The sequence below is a fragment of the Rhinopithecus roxellana genome, chromosome 21, assembly GCF_007565055.1.
Source record: "Rhinopithecus roxellana isolate Shanxi Qingling chromosome 21, ASM756505v1, whole genome shotgun sequence".
Lineage (NCBI taxonomy): Eukaryota > Metazoa > Chordata > Mammalia > Primates > Cercopithecidae > Rhinopithecus > Rhinopithecus roxellana.
The window spans coordinates 28,446,199-28,469,994 of NC_044569.1; the positions used below are offsets into that span (position 1 = coordinate 28,446,199).

Sequence of the window (23,796 nt, forward strand, 5' to 3'; positions counted from 1 at the left end):
ATGAGCAAGCAAAACGTTAGTCTTGATAAGAATATATGGAACATCTTTGACACTTAGAGGTAGAAGAGGATTTTCTGCATACAAATATTGCAAGTCAGAGGGAAAAGATTGATATATTAATTGAAAGACACCATGAAGAAAGTAAAGTGAAAAGACAAGCAACAGAATTGGAATTGTTATGTGCAACTAAATAACTACTATAAAAAGTTAATTAAACATAAGAAAAATACAAAGCACATAACAGTGGGCAAAACATAGAGACAGACATTTTATAGAAGAGAAAATGTAAACATCAAATAATATTCAAAGCTGCTCTACTTCATTAAAATGTAATAAATTCAAAATAAGACCTCATTGACATACCATTGACTTTCATTTTGTGTGGTTGTAGAACAATGGGAATCCTTACGCACCGTTCATGTGAGTAGAATTTATATTTATAAATACGGTAAACTTAAGTTTCTCTTAGTTGTTTTAATACTAAATATAAAATGTGAGGTTTCATCTAAATGAATTCCATTATTACATACTTCAGATTAGATTTCAGATCATCATTACAACAGGTGAGATTCTCTTATCCATTAAAAATATAAAAATACAAAAACTTTAGTGCTGTTTTCTTTTTCTTAAAAAAATCTATATTTACTTCTAAGTCTCCCTAGGGTTCAAAGGTACTAATCCAATTATGAAAGTCAATTAATATTACATTTAATTAGGTTGTTCAGTTTTTATAGACTTAGTCCAAGAGGATCACTTAGATACTTTTCCAGGACTCTGAAGAAATATTTTGAAACTTATTTGTAGTTATTATGCCATTTTTTCATAATTTCAACAGAGTGACCCACTCATGTAATACTTCCGTCTGCTCATAAATGTCTGCAGCTTACTCAAGATAAGCAATCGATCAGAACACTTATAATCTGTTATCATCTTTTCCCTGAATTTTAAAAATGTTAAACATTAATGTAATCTCACTCTCATTCATATTCTTAAAGTAAGCAAATCCTACTGATTTAAAAAATAATAGTAGATTGGTTGTGGATTCTCATATATCTTCATCTGACTGAATACCACACTTAAGAAGTCAATCCCTTGAGTCAGAAAATGTCTTCTACATGATGTATTTAATACTGAACTGTATTCTGCATCCTTTATCAATATAACAAAGGTATCAACATTATCGAAAGGACTGAGTAATAAGGTTCCAGCAGAAATATTCTGATATCTTGATCTTCTTTGGCACATTTAAATTAATATTTATTTGGGTAGGTCATTATGGATTTAAGACTTTTCCTTTTTTTTTTTTTTTCCGAGATGGAGTCTCACTCTGCTGCCATGCTAGAGTACAATGGCACGATCTTGGCTCACTGCAACTTCTGCCTCCAGGGATCAAGCGATTCTTCTGCCTCAGTCTCCCAAGTAGCTGGGACTACAGACATACGCCACCAACCTGGCTAATTTTTGTATTTTTAGTAGAGACAGGGTTTCACCATATTGGCCAGGCTGGTCTTGAACTCCTGACCTCATGATCTGCCTGCCTTGGCCTCCCAAAGTGCTGTGATTACAGGGGTGAGCCACTGCATAGATTTAATGTATTCGAGTTAACCATAAGTATTTTTCTATTTTTGATGCTGATATGATCACAAACCCCTATAATCTAGTTTCTGTGTCCTTTTGATCTGATTCCATTAACCCTTGAATGAAACTTTGGCCTATATGAAAACGTGCACACTCTCTTACACTTTCCTTCCCCAGACTTGGAATCAGTGATCCTTCCAAAATACCCTGGCTCCTTTTCATGGAAAATTGATTTTGAGGAACTAAAATCTGGACTCTACATTTGCACATTGGGTTGGTCCCATCTGAGGTTCCATTGCCTCAAGGTCACTTTAGTGGCCACAGGGATAAACAATTTTGTATAAATATGTATACATATATAATATAAACAATTTTGTATATGTATATATAATATAATATCATTATATAATCTCCTAAGCAATAATGCTAATTCAGGTATATATCAGTTGTCGAATTTATTTGGATCAAAACTCTTCAGACAGACAATAGTCTTGAGATTTTGAAATCTCTGAACATCATTTCTACTTCAGTAAAAGTACTGAAAATTGTATGCATTAGTGCAAGCAAAGCTCTTTTTGGAGGAAAAAATCTTTTTATTTATTTTTATAAAACTGAATGCATCTCATATCAAAGGAGAATGGTTTACAGTTGTTGAGATTTAAATTATAGTATCTACTAAATACTTGCTATTTTTCTCATATAAAAGTACTTTCTCAGTCCTTTGGCTTTAGTACTCTAAGAGCACTCTGAGGAACTTTATTCATGTTATATGCTTTGAGTTACTCAAACATTAAAGTTCAGAAAGTGGAGAAGCTAATTTCAATAAAATATACTGCTTCAAGAGGGAAACTGAAATCTCTTTCCTGTGGGCCAGTTTTTATGGAAGCACAGGGCTCTTCTTCGATCACCCTGTGTATTTTAAATTATTTCTAGTATTTCTATGGTGGATACCATAAACTGTTTGGTTAATAATAATCGTAGCTTCAAGTCTTTTTCCTTGAAATGTGTATTTGGCATTTCTTGAAGGCTTTTTTTTTTTTTTTTTTTTTTTTTTTTTTGAGATGGAGTCTCGCTCTGTCGCCCAGGCTGGAGTGCAGTGGCGCGATCTCAGCTCCCTGCAACCTCTGCCTCCCGGGTTCAAGCAGTTCTCTGCCTCAGCCTCTGGAGTAGCTGAAACTACAGGCGTGTAGTCTCACCATCACGCTCGGCTAATTGTTTATATTTTTAGCAGAGACGGGGTTTCACCATGTTGGCTTGGCTGGTCTTGAACTCCTGACCTCAGATGATCTGTCTGCCTCAGCCTCCCAAAGTGCTAGGATTACAGGCATAAACCACCGTGCCTGGCCTTCGTGAAGGCTTCTATAGGGATGTCTCATAGTGATCTTTCTTTTGTAACCCTCACCTGCCTGCAGACGACATGAATTCATCTATTTAGAGTTAAGGTTTTCCAGTTTTCTCTTAAAATTTTTAGGATACCCTAGTTCCCAGATCTATGTATATTAAAAAAAAACAAACAAACTATGATTTTGAGTCATCCTTGCTATGCCAGTTACAGTTACAAGTTTTATAGACCAGGGACCATCATGGCTAAACATCCATCAGATAAGGGTGGAGCTCCCTTCCAGATTCTTGGGCTGGGGACTTCCCATAGACTGATTTAGCTTAGGGACAAAATAAAGACATCCAATGTATAAGGAGAACTACATGAAAAAGAAAGATATAAGAGTTGGTGGGAAAGGTTATGCTAAAGCTAGAGCGACTCAGAGAAAAAGTAGACTCAGTTAATGATCTTTATGTCATTTCGCAAGTCTTTTTGAATAAAACAGCTCAGAAATGGAGCCAAAGCCAACCGCATCAGCCCCAAGCAGGCAAGGGGATTTAATGAGGTGGGTCTGAAAGAATAGTACTAAGAACTCATGCCTTTCACACACACTCTCTTTGTCCTGGAAAATAAGACTGCTGATTCAGAATTAAAAACTAGTGTTGTTTACTAAGAGTCAATTAAAACATTAAAGAACAGAGGAGAAATGTCATCACATCTTGGTTCCTTAATCTGTCAAAATTACAAATATTCTTGCTTAAGTCCCTTTGAAAATTACCTTGTGGTTGAGGAAGGAGCAAACAGGGATGAGAAGATATTTTAATACTCAACAACGGAGAGGAAAAGTAACCTTAGAGTCACAAGTTAGACAACTATCTGTCTGTCTATCTATCTATCTATCTCTTTTAAACTTCAGCATGCTCTAAGAAGTTAGACAACTTTAGAGATTTCTTTGAAAAGAGCACTGAAAATATAGATTTCATAGTGTTTTGTTGCAATAAACCCTCATATCAACCTCGAGTGTTCAGAGTTGCTAATCGCTATAGATAATTAACTTTAGATTCAGGAAATAAACTCACAGTAGCTTGCTTAAATTGAGAATTTACCTAAGAGGACTTCCAAATTCCTTTATAGCTTCAAGGATTAAAAATATTTTACACTTTATTGCATGTTTACCCTTTCCACTTTGTGATGCCTCGTAAAAGCTAAGATTATTTTTATCAACCTGGAAAGACCTTTAGGTTCCTTTACTGATAAAAATGGTGACATCTGCTGGAACTATGTAGTTCAGCACCAGAGTAAGGTCTGAACAACTGCCTGGTCTCACATGTTGGCTGCGTTTCTGCATTTCCAGGAGAGGTAGCAGATACACTTGCAAATGGGGAAACAACAAAGTCTCTGCTTCATTTAGAATGAAGATTGATCACGGACAAAGCCAAGCTCTTTAAGACAAGATTTCAAGAGCTGAAAGCTTCTAGAATAATATCTTTGCAAAGAAACCCACGCTACTAAGAAGCTTAAAAAGTCAGAAAGCAATTAGCAGTGGTTGCTATGGAAGCAACTGTAAACCTGTCCTCTGGGAAGAACAGAAGAGAATAGTCAGCTTCCCTCAGGGAAGTGGGTTCTAGGGCTCATTAAGGGGCACAGGTGACAGCAGACACCTAGCTCTGAAAAGACAAATAGTTAAGAAGTGCCTGTCTGTAAGTTTTTTTATTACCAGAGGCTGCAGCATTAGGGGTGTAGTGATTAGCCAGAACAGCAGGGTACAAACATAAATTATTATAAAATCCAGACTGTATTTTGTCGTCAGCATTGCAGAATGTTTTGAATGACACAGTATGACAACAACAAGGGATTATAGTCATCATCTTGCTTAGGGAGAAATTTTATGCATCATGTATATTTAAACCACAAATACCAAAGATTTTATGTGCAGTGACTCAAGTATCACAATTTTAAGTCTGTTTCAGATTTGAAGCAATGCCTGCTAATTCAGCATTCTGAAAATGAGTATCCTTGTTTATTTTTTTCATATTTTTATAAAAGTTGACATTTTTATTTTTTCTCAGGCTAGAAATACTTGATAATTTTTGTTACCGTTCTCTAAATCTTATTTTCCAGAACTCGGCAGGATGAAGACAAAGTGTGTGAAAGGTATGAGTAGTTCTTTTAAATTCTCTTTTATCAACCTGCTCATATTTTCTAGGGATTGAGAACTGAGTTTTTATGGATATTCTTTTTTAAAAAAATTATTTAGCAATTGAATTTTCAGACCACAAAATACTTCAGGGTTTCATTTGATCCATGTTACCTTATCTCTTGCAGCAACTCATTTTACTATTTCCTTCATGAAAGTTTATACAGGACTTGTTTAGGGAGAAGAATTTCTGAAACTATATATTGCTGAAATATCTTTTTATTATAGCAACATTTTATTATTTATTTATTTATTTAGAGACGGAGTCTCTCTCTGTAGCTCTCCTGAGTAGCTGAGACTACAGGCGTGTGCCACCGCTCCTGGCTAATTTTTGGATTTTTTTTTCTTTTTTTTTTTTTTAGCAGAGATGGGGTTTCACTATGTTGGCCAGGATGGTCTCAATCTCCCAACCTCTGGCGATCTGCCTGCCTCGGCCTCCCAAAGTGCTGGGATTACAGGCGTGAGGCAGCGCACCGGGCCTGTAGCAGCATTTTAAAAGGACATTTGCTTGGGTATATAATTTTATATCCAACATTTTTTTCCTTAAATATTTAAAAATATCCTACTCCTTCTTTTGTTGCATCTATTTTTATTGCTATGTCTGATATTCTGATCCTTGCTTCTTTGCAGGTGATCTCTGACTCACTAAGCTTTGTAAATTTCTCTATGACTTGCATGTTCTAAAATTTCTCGCTAGCATTTTCAGTCATAGGTTTTTCTTTGTATATCCTGTTTGGCCTGAAGGCAAATCTGGCAATGAAAACCCAAGTGCTCACACACCCGTGACTCTGCTGAACTGCTCGCACTTCTTACCAGGCGTCCTCATCACAATGCTTTGTCCATGTCCAGGACTCTTTAACCAGAGATGCATTTTTTGATATGTGATATATGAAGTCCAGTATAAACTAACCAATTAAAAACACCTTATGTTGTAAGATCTGTGTGCTCTGTTGTTCTAACTGAATATTTTTATCTACAAAGCCTGTATTGGGGGGGTAATTCCAACCTTAGAACTTGGCATTAGAGGGACATCATGTGGCAGTATAAGGTTATGCAGGCAGGCTTGTCGGCAGCATTCTTTGTGAATTGCTTTTTCTTGAGAGGTCAACTCTTCATTCACAGGAGGCACTTTTGCTAACAATTATCATACGCCAAATATCATATCCTTTGAATGTTGTTTGCTCGTCAAAAGCAGTGATGATAATCTTAAATATAAAGTCCAGGAATGGCATCTGTGAAACACAAACATCTTTCTCCAACTTGATGGTGAATTAATGCTGACTGTGAGCTAACATAAGAGCCTTATTATTTAAATTGTGTTTTTTAGTAGTATTCTGATCAAAACCATTATTAATGTTGTTGCCTTGCACTGCGCACATCTTTATATCATTGTGTTCTAATATCATGAGATAAGCATATGGTTCTCATATAATTTTGTAGTGTAATAGTGTTATGTGTGTGCTATGTTTTCTTTACATGTTTTTATTTTGAAGATTTACATCAGATCCAGTTATTTATAGGGCATTGAAGACCAAACATATACAAACATCAAGTATTTTAGAGTTGATTTCTAGCAGAGGCTGAGGTGGGACTCTTGTTGGAGTGATTTAGTGAGGGAGCATCCTCAGGAGAAGATCATGGGGGGATCAGGACAGGACAGGGAATCCAGCTCGGCAAGAATGTGTCTTAGCTGGAGACTGGCTTCAGCTTGACCCCACAGGACAACTCTAGAGCATCGCTGTCCAGTGGAAATGTATTGCATGCCATACAGGTAATTTTAAATTTTCTGGTAGCCACATTTAAACACGTAGAAAGAAACAGATGGTTTAAGCACTTTGTTCGAACCAGTACATCCAAAGTATTGACATTTCAGCATGTATCAATATTAAACATTTGATAAGATATCTGTATTAGTCCATTTTCACACTGCTGATAAAGACATACCCGAGACTGGAAAGAAAAAGAGATTGAATGGGACTTACAGTTCCACACGGCTAGGGAGGCCTCAGAGCCATGGCAAGAAGTTAAAGGCCCTTTTACATGGAGTCAGCAAGAGGAATGAGGAGGAAGCAAACGCGGAAACCCCTGATAAACCCATCAGATCTCATGAGACTTATTCCCTATCACGAGAATAGCACGGGAAAGACCGGCCCTCATGGTTCAATTACCTCCCCCTGGGTCCCTCCCACAACACGTGGGAATTCTGGGAGATACAATACAAGTTGAGATTTGGTTGGGGACACAGCCAAACCATATCAACATCTTATGTTTCTTTTTATACTAAATCTTTGAAATCTAGTGTGCGAACAACGTGTCTCACTTCAGGTGCTCGACAGACCTGTGTGGCGAGTGATGATGGTATCCAGTGGCACACACCTCAACCGCACAAGAGTTGGGCGCGTCTTGAGCCAAAGGGGTCAACGTTTGTACCCCCAATTCAGTTATTGGCTATACTCTGTCCTCAAGGGTTGGGAGGAGTAGTCTCAAAGGCGAAGTGGTTCCTGTTTGTCTGAGGGCAATTCTTCTTGAGAAAGTGTTCTCTTTGAGTTTTACCAGCAGGGGATGGGCATGGGGGTAACATGTCTGGGCACCTGAAAACAAAGCATTCTTGACAGTCCCTAGGGGCGCTCACGTACACTTGCTTCTCACATTAAGTTCCTTCAGTGCACACAGGGCTTCTCCAGGATTACATTTTTTTTTTCTGAGAAAACTATGAGGAAGGCTAGTGGGACCAATGATAGCTCCCACTGCAGGCTTGGTCCCAACACTCTCTCATACCCAAGATTTCCCTTCTCCACCAGTGTTTAGAGTCTCCTCCCCACTGACTGGCACTTGTGGTGGTGGTAGTGGCAGTGGTGTGGGGGGTGTGTGTGTGTGTGTGTGTATGTGAAGGGAGGGTTTTCTCAAACTCACATTGCTGCAGGATCCGACTCCCTGTTTATTTTGCCCTTATTAATGGCTGTGATTGGCAGTAGAATTAAATCCAGCAATGCTAGTAACAAAAGACATCCTGGTGGATCACCAGAGTGCAAAATATCTTCTACTCTGTCTCAATTATGTAGCAGCAGCCCAATTTCTTCATGATTAGAGTCAATTGCTCCTGCTAATATAGCAACTTCTTTCTTAGCTAGTCACTTCACTAGCACAAAGAACATAAACTGAGCAGTAATAACTTTAAGTTTAGTGCAATCCATGTTGTTCCTCCTGGTGGAAGTGATTTCTTCTGGGAATCAGGAATGCTGAACCCACAGAGATTATATTTGTGCACATTGGAAGTACAAATCCCTTGAATGTGGATGGCAGTGAATGGCTACCTCCCACACTCTCTACCTGGACACATGTATTTTACATTTTGAGGACCATATAATGACCATTCATTTAATGCGTGTATTACATAATAAAGGATAGTACCCCATCCCCTTGCAGGGTGTCACATTGAAGCTCGTGATTCCCTGCATCTACAAAGCCTGCTTTATCACAGGCCATGGCTCTTGCATGCTGTGGGAGGTGGTAGGATGGGGGTATTCCTTGGTCATATGCCCACTGCTTCACCTCCATTTCTTTAAAGTGGGTCTCTGCAAATGAGGTGATCATATGTAGGATCCTATGTGAGCAGAGTAGACATTCTTTGCATTCTTGGATAAGAGGGCTTGCTGAGATATTACAGACAGGAAAGGCAGACTATTACCTGGAATACGGGTCTATCGCATCCAAGTTTACATATTACTTGGAAGAATGGAAGGGATCTGATATAATCATTTCCAAATAATGTGCAATAAAGACCTTCTGAGAGATGCCTTCAGCATTGGTCCCTGATGGTGGCATGACAGAGCTTCAGCAGCTGCTGTAGCTAATTCACCCTTGGCCTAAGGAATCTCTTGCCTTTCGACCCATGCATCTCTACCATGATGGCTGCTTCATCTGAGCCCATTGCATAAGCACCGGGATGACTGAGAATGGAGTCTGACTAAAATTTATTTGTTAATTTTTCTTGTCTGCTTGCTTGATGAGTGTCTCTTTGGCAGTAGCTGCTTCTGTGGGCAGTAACCTGATTTAGAAGGAGCTCCACACTTTATTCCCACTCCCATGCCTCCCATGTATCTCATCTGTATGCCTCTCCCCAGACCTCTCTGAATCCAGTCTACCAGGCCTGCTCCTCCTAGGCCTCTGATTGGACAGTCAGCACTCTCCATGATACACCCTTATCTCAGCCATATCTGTTTTCACACAAAGTGGATGGCCAGGCACATCGCCTGAACCTCTGGCCATTGGACTGTAGATAAGCAGCCTTTTTTTTTTTTTTTTTTGAGACCAGGTCTTGCTGTCACCCAGGCTAGAGTAGTGCAGTGGTGCAATTTCAGATCACTGCAAACTCCATCTCCCAGGATCAAGCGATTCTTGTGCCTCACCCTCCCAAATAGCTGGGATTACAGCATGTGCCACCATGCCCAGCTAATTTTTTGTATTTTTAGTAGAGACGGGTTTTTACTGTGTTGGCCAGGCTGGTCTCAAACTCCTGGTCTCAAGTGATCTGCCCAACTTGGCCTCCTAAAGTGCTGAGATTAACAGGCATGAGCCACTGTGCCATTCGGCCAGCTACCATTCGTTTTTGATATGCACCGAAATTTCTAGCAGGCTCACTGTTTCATGAACAAAGCCTGAGCTTTTAATTCTTTTCCTTTGCTTTTACTCACCCCACTCCCTGCTGCCATGATGCCATAGGTGTGAGCTTAGGACAGATACCTGTTCACTACTGGCAGGTGACATGAGAGTCTAGGTCAACAGTTTATGCAACTTACTTGTGACCTCTGAACCTGCTCATGTTTGATACTGGGTGTGATTAGTCCGTTGTACTATAGATTATGGCTGGGTGCACCTATAACTTGGTGTTTCTGAGAGTACACAATATAGTATTTTTGTCCATGAAGTCACTTGATGACTTTGTATCTCTGGTTCCACTCTGACCCAGTAGTAAATCAGGGACCATTTTATACATGGTGTATGTAGTTATTTTTTGCAGATGACATGCCCTTCTTCCAAACGTAGAGATCTAGCCACAGCCTCTTGCTGGGGCTTACCAGAAGCTCCTCCTGGCATCTGTCTCTATTAAGACACATCTGGAAGTATGAGATGGCCCAGGTAGTAGGTTTGCTGCTACACAGCCTGGAACAACTGCAGAGCTTCCTTGTTTTGTGCTGCCTTCTGAAAAAGCAACTTGTGTCCCAAGATAATTGGATTATGATATCATTACTAGTATAACGTATGTTGAATTAAGTGATATTCTAAAAATAAATACTTAAATAGATACTGAAACACAGTCCTGTGGTATATCTTAAGGAAGGATTTCTCAACCTCAGTACTATTGACATTCTGAGTCAGATAATTCTTCGTTATGGAGAAGCATCTGTAAGAAATCAAACATATATCTCAGTCCTGGGCCCAGTACAAACACATTCCTCCATATATCTCAGTCCTGGACCCAGTGCAAACATTCCTCCATTTGTCTCAACTTCCTGGGCCCAGTGCAAACATTCCTCCATTTGTCTCAACTTCCTGGGCCCAGTGCAAACATTTCTCCATTTGTCTCAACTTTAGAAAAACACCACCTGGAGAGTCCCCGATAAGGTCACAACCGTTTGTGGAGTGGTTTTACTGAAAGCGCGGGAACCAATAAAAAAACTGCTAAATGTATAACTTAAAATGTTAACCAATTGTAATGCTGTAACCCAAAGAATTCCCTTGTTTCTCTGTGACCTTACATATCCTGTTTACATCGGGCTATAAAAAGCGAGCACATGCATCGTTCGGGGCCCTCTTGTATGCTGTGGAGCAGAGGGACCAAGTTCGAACTTGCAGTAAAGATCTTGCCGCTTGGCTTTGACTCTGGACTCTGGTGGTCTTCTTCAGGGAATAAACGGTCTGGGCATAACACATCCTGTACAGTTTAAGATGTTTAGCAGCATCTTGGCTTTTACCCACTGGATTCCAGCAGCACCTGCCCCAGTTGAGACAACCAAAAATGTCTCCAAATATTGCCCAATGTCCCTTAGGGGATAATCAACCCCAGTTAAGAACCACTTGTTATATGATTCTCTAGAATTTATCCTGTATTGATAAAAATGAATGTTTGCTGTCATTTTAAAGATCTAGGAAAATTTTTCTCCAACGTCAATCTGATTTTTGAAGAGGTTATAAAATCGTTGTTTCCTCAAGTTGTAAGATAGAAATGATTATAAAACTTAAAATCCCCATTATAGTTTCTATTTGAAACATTTGCAAGTCACAGAAGGTTTTGCTTTGGTTTTGCAAGATTGTTACTCCTATACCATGATCGGATCATTCATATGATCTCTAACATCGATGTGAGATTGACGTATGATGGAATAGGGTGTTGGCGAACACTTGCTTTTAATGTGAGGAAAATCCACCAGTGCAGCAGTGAGGAGGTGAGGACCTTGGCCATTGCTGGAATTGGAGGTGGTGGAGTAGATCTGCATGAGTAACCCAGTGCTGCCTAGGACGGGATGGGTACATCTGTCTACAACTGCCTCAAGCCCTTTTATCCCTCACACTAACCTAAGCCCCATTTTAGCCTGTTTCAATAATAAAGTAATATTTAAATATGTATACTATGAATATGTATATATATATGTACTTATGAAGTATTAAGTATATAAATTACTAAAGTAACACTGACTTCTATTTGCTTTTGAAGTACCTTATTTATCAGTTTGCTCAGCATGGAGAAGGGAAGAAAATGTTATTTATTGCGGGAAGTCAGCGACCCCGAACGGAGGGACGGGCTGAAGCCGCGGTAGAAGAACATAAATTGTGAAGATTTCATGGACATTTATTAGTTCCCAAAATTAATACTTTTATAATTTCTTGTACCTGTCTTTACTGTAATCGCTGAACATAAATTGTGAAGATTTCATGGACACTTATCACTTCCCCAATGAATATCCTTATGATTTCCTGTGCCTGTCTTTACTTTAATCTCTTAATGCCGTCATCTTCTTTGTAAGCTGAGGAGGATGAATGTCCCCTCAGGACCCTGTGATTGTGTCAACTGCACAAATTGTTTGTAGAGCATATGTGTTTGAATATGAAATCTGGGCATCTTTAAAAAAGAACAGGATAACAGCGATGTTCAGGGAACAAGAGAGGTAACTTTGAACTGGCCGCCAGTGAGCCTGATGGAAACAGCTATATTCCTCCTCTTTCATAAGCAAATAGGAGAAATATCGCTGAATTCTTTTTCTCAGCAAGGAACATCCCTGAGAAAGAGAATGCACCCTGAAGGTAGGCTTATAGACGGCCCCTTTTTAAGGCGTCTCGTCTTTTATGGTCGAGGCCCGAAGGGATGAAATAAACCTGGGTCTCCTATAGCGCTCCCAGGCTTATCAGGTGGACAAAAATTCCCATCTAATAAATTGTGGTCAGACAGGTTATCTGCTCTCAAACCTTGTTTCCTGATAAGATGTTATCAATGACAATGCGTGCCCGAAACTTCATTAGCAATTTTAATTTCTCCTCATCCGGTGGTCCTGTGATCTCGCCCTGCCTCCATTTGCTTTGTGATGTTTTATTACCTTGTGAAGTACGTGATCTCTGTGACCCACACCCTATTCGTGCACTCCCTCCCCTTTTGAAAATCGCTAATAAAAACTTGCTGGTTTTATGGCTGGGGAACATCACGGATCCTGCCGACATGTGATGTCTCCTCTGGACACCCAGCTTTACATTTCTCTCTCTTGTGCTCTTTCCCTTTATTTCTCAACCCAGCCGAGACACTTAGGAAATAGAAAAGAACCCATGTTAAACATCGGGAGTGGGTTCTCCCGATAGTTATTTCTTGAATCTTCCTCTCAGACTTCAATGCCTGGTGCTCCTGTTGGGAATGTTGAGAAATAAAATCAAAGAGTAAATATTCTGGGGCAAGTTGGAGCAGCTCTGTAAGGGCCAGTCTAGTAGGTGCTCTTGTGGATGGTGGCAGCTTGTGTCATGTATGCATTGGACAAGTCCACATGGCATATGGCTGTGTGACACACAGCGCAAATAGTGTTAACTTTGGCCAGTGACTGGAGCTTATGGCAGCTTTACTCGCAGATGTTTTGCAGTTGCTGTCAAGGCAAGTGTGTACTTACAAATGGCTTCCATCCAATGGTGTCCAGATCGTTTGGGGCAGGGCAAATGCAGGCAGGTCAGAGGGTCAAGCCAGTGTTAGCAAACATGCATGGGCTGCACCAATAGCATGCACCTTTCCCAGACAGGCATGATTGAGCGACGGATTACATTTCCTCCTCACAAGAAAACTGGATGCCTCTGTCGCTAAACAGAGCCCACTCTCAGTGCAATTCTGGGGTAGCTGAAGCATGGGGCTCTAAAGGGGACAGAAATGAAGAAACTGTGAATGTACTGAAGGGGATAGAGTTGTACTACAAATAAGACTCAGGAATAGGATTGCCAATGTTGAAATATTTTCAACTTTGCAATAAGGCAAATGCCTTCCATATTTGATTATCCTGAGGAAATGAAAAGGTCCCTTACCCCAAATTTTGTCCAAATGTGAAGACTGTTCACACACACACACACACACACCCCTCAAGACGATATAGAAAGGTTTATTGCTCATATAACAAGGCTTTCTTGCGATAACAGGGTGGCTCCTTAGTGGGTCCAAAAATGGTTTGAGAGAACAGAGAAAGCAGTTGAGCCTGGGGTTTTTACTGAGGTTAGTGATAAGGAAGGAGTGGGGGTTCCCATAGGTAGTTTGAAATTCCCACTGGCACCAAAGGAGGGAGCACCTCAACGTTATTATAAACTTTCCCAGGTGCAGAGTAGAAGGAAAACAGGGAGAGGTGAGGGTTCAAACCTGTGCGTGGTCAAACATTAAAAAATGGCGGCTGACTGTGTGTTAGCTTCCTAGGGCCACTGGAACAAGTGACTACAAACCGGTGGCTTAAAACAACAGATTATTTGTTGCCTCACAGTTCTGGAGGCTGGAAATCTGATATCAAGATGTCTCCAAGGATGATTCCTCTTGCAGGCTCTGAGGCAGCTGTGTTTCAGTCTTCTCTTTTAGCTTCTGGTGATGGCTGGCAGTCCTTAGCTTTTCTTGGCTCATAGAAGCATCACTGTGATCTCTGTCTCTGCCTCATCATGGTCTCCTTGTGTATCTGTCTTTGCGTCTCTTTTCTTCTTCCTGTAAGAGCACCAGTCGTATTTGATAAAAGGCCCACCCTACTCCAGTGTGGGCCTAATTACATCTTAATTACTTCCAGAACCCGTTTCCAAATAAAGTCACATTGACAGGTACCATGGGTTAGGATGTCAACATATATTTTGGGGAAACACAATTCAGACCACAACTGACTATTAAATGTTACATGCCAGTCTTTGACAGAAGTGATTAATGCTTGTATATAAGGCAAACATAATGGCAGACATAACTTCTTGATGGTTAATTTATCCTTACTGTAAATTTAAGTGGTCATGGGCCACTGGCATAGATTGGGTGGGTGTCTGGTAGGGCTGAAAAAAATAATTTTCTCCATTTATCCTTTCTCCCTCAGTGCCATTGAGTTTCTGCTATGATTTTTGCCATTACTAACCATTGGGTAATAAGAATAAAAATTTGCTTCATTAACTTCATTAGGGGCTGCATATTGCTTTGTTTTCTAAATGTGCTGGGTATAGAGACAGAACAGTGATCACTTTTGAACTCTTTAAAAGAGACACTGTAATTAAGGTAATTTATGGCTGGTTTGTAACAGCTCTAGCTATATTTCTGGGGATGCCTGAATGTCTGGCTTTAACTTTTGGCCAAGATAATGGTAATGGAATTTATAATGTTCTGTTTAAATTCTGACCCTTAGGGCCAATTTTTTAACTTACAACTTTCAACTGGCATAATGGGTTAGACATCCTGACCTATGGGTCAGAGGTACATTAAAAATCTTGGGCCAGGCACACTGGCTCACACCTGTAATCCCAGCACTTTGGGAGGCTGAGATGGGTGGAACACCTGAGGTCAGAAGTTCGAGAGCAGCCTGGCCAACGTGGTGAAACACCATCTTTACTAAAAAAAAAAAAATAATAAGCCTGGTGTGGTGGCACATGCCTGTAGTCCCAGCTACTCGAGAGACTGAGACAGGAGAATCACTGGAACCCAGGTGGAGCCTGCAGTGAGCTGAGATCGTGCCACTGCACTACAAGACTGGGTGAGACAGAGTGATACTCCGTCTCAAAAACCAACCAACCAACCAGTCAACCAACCAACAAAAAACTCTCTTACATCTTACATCTCTGTCTTGAGCTCTCTGAAGCTTAGATTCATTGCATGGTTCAATTCACAAAGCACATTAGTGTGTGAATGAAGACCCTGAGGAGTTAGCACTGGGATCTCTCAAATGCTCAATGCTTGCCTCCACTCCAGTCTCTTTCTCTAAATGGACCTATCAGTTGCCTTTAAACCAAAGCCTCGCAGGAGAATGCTCTGAGAAGTCTTGTCCTTTCAGATACCTGAACTCCTGAAATGTTTGGAGAGGTTGAGGGAAGGCTTGGGAGTAAAAGTTTGTGGTCTGAAGACACTTTAGTCATTTCAATGAGTGAATGCCTTATTAAGAAGAAAGAAACTTGAAATTTTTCCAGTTATTATTATTACTTTGTTGTTGTTATTGTTGTCATTGTTTCTGTTTTTCAGTTGAATGTGAGCAGAAAAAGAAACTGGGGATAAATTAATTTTTTTGTCCTACAAGGTCATGACATTTTTATTTTGGATTTAAATTCTTTTGGATTTTGAAGTCTTTGGACTTGAATACTTTTAGAATTTGCATTTAATTTCTTTCTGAAAATACTGTTAATAAGACTATATCCAACATATGGGACATTTTCTATAATTGTTAGAATTTTATTAGCAGAACATCTTTAGGCAATTTATTATTTTAATATCTTATTGTTGTAATTCAGTTTCACCAAGGATCTTCTGATACGCTCTATTGAAATTCTTAAGTGGACACAGTTTGGATAGGAAATGAGATAGAAAAGAAGTTTTTGGCTTTGGTGGCAGATGTGTCTTGGAACTAATTAATTTGTTGTTCTGACTATTTTCAGATCCATATGGGACAAAATCAATACTAACAACTATTGAACTGTGGAGGATTTAACATTTTTGGAAAATTTTTTGATACTCCTTTTATAAGAGTTGGGGGATTATGTCTTTTATCTTGAATCTGGGCCCTTTCAGTGACTAGCTTATAAACAATATAATACAGAGAAAGTGAAGTTCCTAACTTCTAGGGCTAGGTAGAAAAAACCGTACTGCATCCTCCTGGTTCTCTTGGCACATTTGTTTTGGAGCCATGAGTTGCTACGTAAGAACCACCTGGAGTAGTGACCTGTAGGCGCTCGGGTTGACAGCATCAGTTGAGATCTGGTACCACAGATTCAACTACGTAGGACCAATCACCAGCCACGTGCATGAAGACGCCTCTCAATGATTCCCCAGCTGTGTGGTTACCCCCAACTGTTAAATTGCGCCAGCCAAGACTCCAGAGATGGTGGAGCATGTGTAAGACATTCACACTGCTTCATTCTGTGAGCATTGAAAAGTTATTGTACATCACTATGTTTTGAGTACTTAGTTATGCAGCAGTTATAACCAGAGAATGCTCTCCGAAGTCTATCCAAAGGGATAGTAGTTAGCATTGGGGATGCAATCCAGTCAAGACTGAAGTTGGACATCCTGTCTTTTATTGAGTTTCTTTCCCCTAGGAAAATAGCCACAGTCCTGATGGAACCATGGCATTAACCCAGAGAGCCAGGAGAATGCAAAGCTGAGCACCGTCTGGGGAGACCTGTTCTTCTTCACTTCTGGAGTCAGTAGGAGAGACTCTTAATACCTTCCCAGTCACTGCCCACAGAGGTAGGAGAGGAGGCAGTGGAAGTGATGGACTTGTTGATGAGAAGACGTGGGGTGTGCTTGGTTCAGCTCACACATTTCTGTTTTCCTCACTGGGGGCCAGCCTGACCACAGAGAACATATGGCCCTGTTTCAGCTGCCCATGTTACACATGTAAGGGGCCTGGCTCACTTAGGGCAAGCATATGGGGTTGTAGTGTCTTCTGTGACTAAGACTAATTCTGCAAGTCAACTAGGAAGCTTATTCTGTCCTGCCTCCCACACTGTATAGTACTTCCTACAACTTGGTCTGTGGAAACAAAATATTTTGTCCTTCAATGCCCTCATTTCATTTAAAAATTAATTTTTTAATGAAGATATAATTGTACATATTTATGAGATACATAGTGATGTTTTGATACATATATAATGTCTAGTGATCAGATTAGAGTAATAAGCATATCTATCACCTCAAATATTTGGTACTTCTTGTGCTGGGAATATTAAAAATTCTCTCTTCTAGCTATTTTGAAATATACTAGAAATTCTCATTAACTATAATCACCCTACTGTGCTGTCAAACACAATAACTTATTTCTTCTATCTAATTGTATTTTTATACCTATTATCCTACCTCCCTTCATGTCTCCCGCCCTTTTTCAGACTCTAGTAACTATGATTTTCCTTTCTACTTCTATGAGATAAACCTTTTAAGCTTTCACATATGAGTGAGAACTTATGGTATTTATCTTTCTGTTCCTGGCTTATTTCATTAACATAACGTCCTTCATGTTTATTCATGTTGTCCAATGGCCTCATTTCTAATCTCAATTTTATTACATTCAGAATTCAGGTGGGGACAGGGGAGTACCATTTGTTGGGCTTCTTTAAGATGCCAAGACAATTCTCCTGTATTTATCTCATACATTCAGTCATACAATTTACATGGTCATGTGATTCATCCAACCACAGACAGACAGACTAGATCTTTATTGTTATTACTAATTTATAGCAAATTTTAAAAACATATGCAATGCACAACATCTTGTCCTAATCCTTAGAAACAGACTCCAGATTTAAGCTTAGAAACCAGTCTTTCAATATATTACTGCCACATTAAAAGCTTCTTTCAAAAGAGTGAAGCTTTGCATAATTTCTGGGCACTTAGAGTTACTTTTACTTTAACTATTTCTGAATGCTATCCATCACATGACAGGGTGATAAAACATTTGTAGATTACTAAAGAAAATAGTTCCAGTGTTTTCAGCTGGGAATCCTTTTCAATCATAATACATTTCAAAGGGCTGCCAGAAGATTTACTAACTTTTTCTCAGAAATAAATCTTAAACAGTTTGCTACCCAATGTGATAAGCTTTTTTCATAATCCAAACCATACTGAGATTGTACAAAAAATGACAAAGTCCCTAGCTATAGAATTCCTGAACAGCGAAATTATGGTTTCAGAGGTAGGAACAGCCCAATATCTTTCGTTTCAAGAAAACACAATTTTCTAACTTTTACCTCTACAGGCAAAAAATTTACTTCTAAAATTCTTTTGAGTCTTATACCTCAGTGTTTAAATTTTATCTCTAAATTAGTATTTTTTTCTTTCTTTTCGTCCACACAGATTCTATATCCTTACTGGGTTATCATCTTTTTTTAAAAAAATTGACAGTTTTATTAAAATATAAGTGATATATAAAACTGTACATATGTAATGTATACAATTTTATAATTTAGGACATATAGATATTCCCATAAAAATCATTACCACGATCAAGGTAATAAACACATCTATCACCTTATATAACCACTTTTTATGGTGAGAACATGTGACATAAGATCTATATTTATTTATTTATGTTTTAATTGATGCGTCATAACCATACACATTTATGGGGTACTGAGTGATATTTTGATACATGGATACAATGTGTAATGAGCAATTCAGCATAATGAGAACATCGTCATCTCAACCATTTGTCATTTCTTGGTGTTGGGAATATTCAAAATTCTCTCTTCTAACTGTTTGAAGATATACAGGAAGTTATTAGCTATAGTCATCCTACAGTGTTGTAGAACACTAGCACTCATTCCTTCTATCTAGTTGTAATTCTGTATCCATTAACCATTCTTTTCCTCTTCTCTTTCTCTGCTCCCCTTCCCATCCTGTTGTAAACAGTATTCTATTCTCTACTTCTATGAGATCTTTTTATTTTTTTCTCTCCCACATATGAGAGAGAACACAGAGTATTTGTCTTTCTGTGCCTGGCTTATTTTACTTAACATAATGTTCTGCAGGATTATATCCTGGAAACAGACTTTTAAAGTGCATAATATAGTATTGTTAGCCATAGGCATGGTGTTGTACAGGTTTCTAAAACTTATTCATCTTGCCTAACTTAAATTTTATACCCATTAAGCAACAATTTTCTATCTTCCTGTCTCCATCTAGCCCCTAGCAACTGCCATTCTCTTCTCTATTTCTATGAGTTTGACTATTATAGACACTTTATGTATGTTGAATCATGCAGTATTTCACCTTCTGTGACTGGTTTATTTCACTTAGCATAATGTACTCCAGATTCATCTGAGTTGTCACATATGGCAGGACTTTCTTCTTTTCAAAGCTGAATACAGTGATACACCATTATATGTATATATCACATTTTTTTCCATTCGTCTGTCAATGGACATTAGGTTGTTGGGTTTTGGCCATTGTGAATAATGTTGCAGTGAACATGGGAGTTCAGATGTCTCTTTGAGATCTTCATCTTAATGCTTTTAGTTATATACCCAGCAATGGGATTGCTGAATTGTATAGTAGCTCTATTTTTAATTTTTTGAGAAACCTCTATTCTGTTTTCCCTAGTCATTTCACCATTTTAAATTTCCACCAACACTGTTAGAAGGGTTCCAATATCTCTATATGCTCACAAATACTTGTTATCTTTTCTGCTTTTGATAATAGCCTAACAAATGTGAGAAAATATCTCATTGTGATTTTTATTTTCCTTTCCCTGATAATTAGTGGTGTTGAGCACCTTTTCATATACTTGATGGCCATTTATATGTCTTCTTTGGAGAAACATCTATTTAAGTACTTTGTTCGTTATTAAACTGGTGTGTGTGTGTGTGTGTGTGTGTGTGTGTGTGTGTACGTATGTTGCTATTAAGCTGTAGAATTCCCTTATATAATTTGAACATTAACCCCTTGTCTGACTGCCTGAACTAGAGTTCCAGATACAATCGAAGATTTTCTCATTGTATGCATCCTGATGAGATTAGACCTGAATATAAAATCTAGAGCATGAGCAAACAGGCTGAGTGCTAGGCATCCATTTTACTGTCTGGTAGTTTTGTAGTCAGCATGGTGACAGAAATTTCCTAATTTGACAGCTTCATACAGCTGTTTTCCCAAAGGAGTAGTTTTCAATTCTTTCGTCAGCATTATGGATAGTAACCTCCTCTGTTAGCAACTTCTGGCAGCAATGATAGCACATTACCCAAATGCTTTGTAGGTAATAATGTTCTGGAGACATTCCTGGAAGCATAGCCTAAGTCGAGTGCTTTGGCTCTTCCTATATTGCAAGCTATTTAATATGTAGTAAGACATCCCTTTTTCAACCTAGCTAAAGCAGATTCTGTATATTTTACGTAGTAAAAGTATAGCAACATGCATAGGATGATAAACTCCAAAGAACTCAGAATAGTGGTTTTGACTGGCAATGTGTGGCAGAGAAAAGCATAGAAGGAGGGAAATGGAATAAGAATGGGGAATGCGATTGGGAAGGGAGCCGAAGCCCGGTCACCTTTCAAGGGCCCAGAAGTAGGGTTTTGGCCTAGGTAACGGGGCAGAGATGTGGTTCGAGATTCTCCCCTGACTCGCCACCACGGGCGTGTGCTTGTTTATTCCAGGAGTGGCTACTGCGTACATCCAGAGGTTCACTAACGGGGGCAAGGTAAAAAGGGTTGCTCATTTTGGGTATCACTGGAATCTGATGGAAAGACATAGGCGCATCTCTGGAGTTGATCGTTACTATGTGTCAAAGGGTTTGGAGAACATTGATTAAGGAAGCATTTTCCTGACTGATGAAAAAACAACTCAGTTATGGCCATCTACCCCTGCTAGAAGGTTATACAGTGTATTATGTAACATACAATGTGTTATGTAGTGCTTAATAAAAATAAAATAAAAAAAAGAATGGGGAATGCAGATAATTTCATGGCATTATTTTTCAATTTTTATTTCTTAAATGATTAGTGAGTGCCTGAATATTTACTATGTCAATTCTTACACTTTTTGTGTATGAGAAATATTTTCTTTAAAATAATCTCACCAGATATTCTTTTGAATTTTGTGGATGTGTTTTCTCAGCGATCATCATTCTTCTGATGATCTCTTATGAAAACTTAGATATCTCCAGTCTTGAGGATAAAGATACGAGTGATACAAACCAGTTAACAAGCTTATTGCAGATGATCTCAACCACTTCCACTCATATGCACATGCACACCTCACATACCACACACATTACCACACGTGCAAAGATAAGAAACATAGCATTCTCCCTCCTTTCCTCTCTCTCTCCTCTCTCTCTCTCTTTTTGAGACAGTTTTACTCTGTCATCCAGGCTGGAGTGCAGTGGTATGATCATGGCTCACTGCAGCCTCAACCTCCTAGGCTCATGCGATCCTCCCACTTCTACCTCCAGAATAGCTAGAACCAGCGGGTACACCACTGCATTTGGCTAATTATTATTTTATTTAAAAAATGTGGAGATTGGGTCTTGCCTTGCTGCTGAGGCTGGTTTTGAACTCCTGGGCTCATGCAATTCTCCCATCTAGTCCCCTCAAAATGTTGGGATCACAGACATGAGCCACCAAACCCAGCCAGTATTATCTTTTTATGTGGTTTATATTAATATATACATACTAAAATTGTAAAAGCATGGAATGATTTTTTTCAAAAACAAACATGATTCAAATATTCTATTTTCTTTTTTAAGCACTCTGTATGTACAGACAGGTTAAAACTCCATTCCTCTCGCTCTTCTTCAAAGCCTTTTGATTGTAATCAATCTGTCAATACTGCTGTATAGCAGTTTCCTCTTTTGGAAAACAGAAAAAACATATTAATTTTCTTAAAGTTTTTTGTAAGAGTTATTTTTCAGTTGGGTGTAAGTTATTTCACAAAATATTTGAGGAGGTTTACAACCAAAATTATGACAAAAACAATAGCAAGACTTTTGGCAAAATGAAAGGAACACAAATAATTCCCTCTTTTTGTCTTTTAAAATCCCATTTAAACATCCGGTAGTTAAAACAAAGACAGAAAATTCTGCATGTTCACTGGAAATCAGTTAGAGGTTTGTGTATTCCACATTTTAGAGAACTAGAGGAATTGCTGCTAAATTTAGTATGAATGTAACTGAACTGAGCAAGCCTACATAGAAGTGGTATGAGTCTCTGAGACAAAGATATGCAGACAGCAGTGGTGGCTGAACATTCCAGATAGTACAAAATTTGAGGGGAGGGCTGGGCATGGTGGCTTACAGCTGTAATCCTAGAAATTTGGGAGGCTGAAGTGGACAGATTGCTTGAGACCAGGAGTTTGATGTTGCAGTGAGTTGTGATTCCACCACTGTACTCCAGCCTGGGTGACAGAGTGAGCCAATGTCTCTATTGAAAACAAAAGAAAAGGAAAGAAAAGAAATTGAGGGGAGAGGTTTGGAAGCAAAGATGGGCTAGGGAGACTGTTATGGACTGAACGTGTCTCCTCAAATTCATATGCTGAAATCCTAACTCCCAATGTGATGGTGTTAGGAGGTGGAGCCATTGGTACATGATTAGATAATGACAGTGGAGCTTTCATGAATAGGATCAGTACTCTCATAAGAGAAGCTTGAGAGAGATTTCTAGCTCCTTCCACCATGTGAGCATGCAGGGAGAAGGTAGAAGTCAAGGAAGAGGAAATGAGCCCTTTCCAGACACTGACTGGTAACATTTGGACTTCCCAGGCTCTAGAACTGTGAGAAATAAGCTTCTGTTGTTTATAAGTCACCCAGTCTATGGTATTCTGTTATAGCAACCTGCATGGAATAAGATGGAGACCATCAGATAAAATACTTCTAAAGTTTTTCTCTATTCTTTCACTTGGATTTATTGAAAAATGCAAGTAACTTGCATAGTTGGCATTTAGAAAACTATGCAGAGCCTAGAAGCAGAGAAAGTCTTAAACCTGATCTCCTTCAAAGAGAGAAATAGGCTTATGGGAGGATGTGCTCCCCAGAAAACCTCTCCAAGTCTTTGTTGTAGTCACTAAGCTCCTGGCTATGGTTTGCATGAGGATCTAATTCATCATTATTTAGCTCAGCCTGCTGGACCTCTGGACTTGGAGACAGGCCCTGCTGTGACTGATGTGGGCAGGCTCAAGCACTGAAAAGTTGTAATGGAACAGAAAACAAGCATGGAATCTATGAAAAATTCCATACTTCGAAAGAAGGTAATCTCCATTTCTCTACACATGAAAGAGATTCTTATAATTTTATCATAAGAAATAAAATAGGGATTTTTATATTTATAAAAGCTACAATGTAAAGTACAAATATAAAAATTACAAATATTTCTATTTTGCTTGATATGGAATGAAATATGTAAAGCAAAATCTGCCATAAAATTGTTAGAAAAGTAACTGAAATGGCAGCTGTCATGTATCCATGTAATTAATCCATAATATATTTAAGACAAAAATAATATTTTTAAAATATTGATTACAAAATTGTATTAATGATCAAAT

At 38.9% G+C, this 23,796-nt stretch overlaps 1 protein-coding gene and 1 pseudogene across 1 annotated transcript in view; both read left to right on the forward strand.

The window, feature by feature from the left end:
• The window catches only part of CCDC102B (coiled-coil domain containing 102B), a 341,353-nt gene that overhangs the window by 14,843 nt on the left and 302,714 nt on the right, over nucleotides 1-23,796 (forward strand). The window contains exon 3 of the mRNA XM_010358894.2: nucleotides 5,021-5,053. The gene's annotated coding sequence lies outside the window, so the exon portion shown is untranslated. The remainder of the gene's footprint in view (nucleotides 1-5,020; nucleotides 5,054-23,796) is intronic.
• Nucleotides 20,858-21,070, forward strand: LOC115895485 (annotated as a pseudogene).